At 33.1% G+C, this 1,714-nt stretch overlaps 1 non-coding gene across 1 annotated transcript; it reads right to left on the bottom strand.

The window, feature by feature from the left end:
* Nucleotides 1-1,417: 1,417 nt before the first annotated feature.
* On the bottom strand, nt 1,418-1,507 carry Trnaf-gaa (transfer RNA phenylalanine (anticodon GAA)). Its single transcript is given in 2 exon segments — nt 1,418-1,453; nt 1,471-1,507. It is a non-coding gene; the product is annotated as a tRNA-Phe (tRNA).
* Between the last annotated feature and the right edge of the window lie 207 nt (nt 1,508-1,714).

Genomic DNA, 1,714 nt, shown 5'->3' with positions numbered 1-1,714 from the left:
TTAATTACAAGATAAGTAGTGATGCAAAGCATCAGATGGCGTCGGGAATTTCAGTGTAAAAGGCACTCAATGAAGTTACGTGGAACGATTTGTTTTTCTACTGTAAATATTAATATATTGGCCGATTATTTTAAACAAAATAGAAAAATATACTGGTATAACTATTATCTATGATTTTGTGTTATAACACCCAAATAACCATTATTTATGATGTTGTGTTATAACCCCCAAATAACCATTATCTTTGATTGTGTGTTGTAACTCCCACATATTTCATAGTTCATTTTATTTACATTAGTTTCCTTTTTTTACTGGTGTCCGTGTGCAGTTTTCATAAATGGAACAGAACTGTGTAGGTTTAAAAAAATATGCTTTATCTTGTAAGCGTAATTTCATATTTTTCTCAACTTCAAGGGAAGATGATTCTGAACTTATTCTTACGTTGCTCATTTACGATAGGAGTTGAGTACTCATTGATATGAAAACACTGTAAAAGTTTGAAAAAAAATGAATGAAAATTGTAAATTGTATAAAGAAGCTGCATTTCACAATACTTTGAAATTCAGTTAAAGATCATAATAGATTTATTGCTCCGATATTCATCATTTTCAATAGGGTTCGATTAATACTGATATAAAAATACTTAACAAGTTTGGAAAGATTTAGACGCAAGTTGTGAAATCTTTTAAACAAGTGGAAATTGTTATTTTGTCAAATTTAATAGAAAAAAAATCTGGACTAATTGTCCCGATGTTTCTCATTTTAATGAGGTGAAAATGCTCATTGATATGAAGACAATGTAAGTTTGGAAAGAATCTGATGAATAATGTTGACATAATCACCTAACCAAGCAGTTTTTCACTTTTATTTTTAAATTCAAAGAGACATAAATTCTGGACTTATGGTCCGATATTGCTCATATAAAGTTTGGGTTGGGTCCTCATTGATAAAAAAACCTGTGAAAGTTTGGGAACAATTGGATGAAAATTTTGGACTTCGAACAAGGATTTCAAAATTTCTCAAATTCTAAGGAAGATAACTATGGACGTTATGGTCGGATAATGCTAAAGGGCCCGAACCACCTGTATAGTAAAACGTGTCGCGCTTTGCGCTCTATATGTGTTTGTTTTTAAACTCCGAGGAGTGCTTGACTCTAGGGAAACGGGTTGCTGGGACACAGCTCCTCCTTGATAAGCGGCTGCTTGCTTTATCGCAACTCATTGTTACAATCAACAATACGTGTCGCGCTTCACGCTTTATAGAAATTTTAATTAACGTTGTCACCACGTTGCATCCATTAATTTTAATAAAAATGTCCAATTGTAGTAAAATGGATTTAAAAAATGTCTACAATAAAGCTTTATTATATTTATTAACCTGACTGAAAAATTTGTCAGCCGCCGAACTGTTCCGTTCGTGCCGGAACCCGGGATTGAACCGGGGGCCTTTAGATGACTGTTGCGTAAACAACTTCAGTCTAACGCTCTCCCAACTGAGCTATTCCGGCTGACAGTCACTTATGTACTGCTATGTGGTGAAGTTGTGTATAGCGATTGTTATTATATGTCTATTAATAAACTAATACATTGTACCACTACGCCTTCCAATAAACTTGCTTGCGCGATAGGTCGTCAAATATCGCACTACATTGATTCTCCACTAAATAAACAAATTAGAAAAAACCACAAAATAAATATATTTTGATTATATTTTG

The sequence above is a fragment of the Dreissena polymorpha genome, chromosome 1, assembly GCF_020536995.1.
Source record: "Dreissena polymorpha isolate Duluth1 chromosome 1, UMN_Dpol_1.0, whole genome shotgun sequence".
Classification (NCBI taxonomy): domain Eukaryota; kingdom Metazoa; phylum Mollusca; class Bivalvia; order Myida; family Dreissenidae; genus Dreissena; species Dreissena polymorpha.
This window is presented reverse-complemented; position numbering and strand designations above follow the sequence as displayed.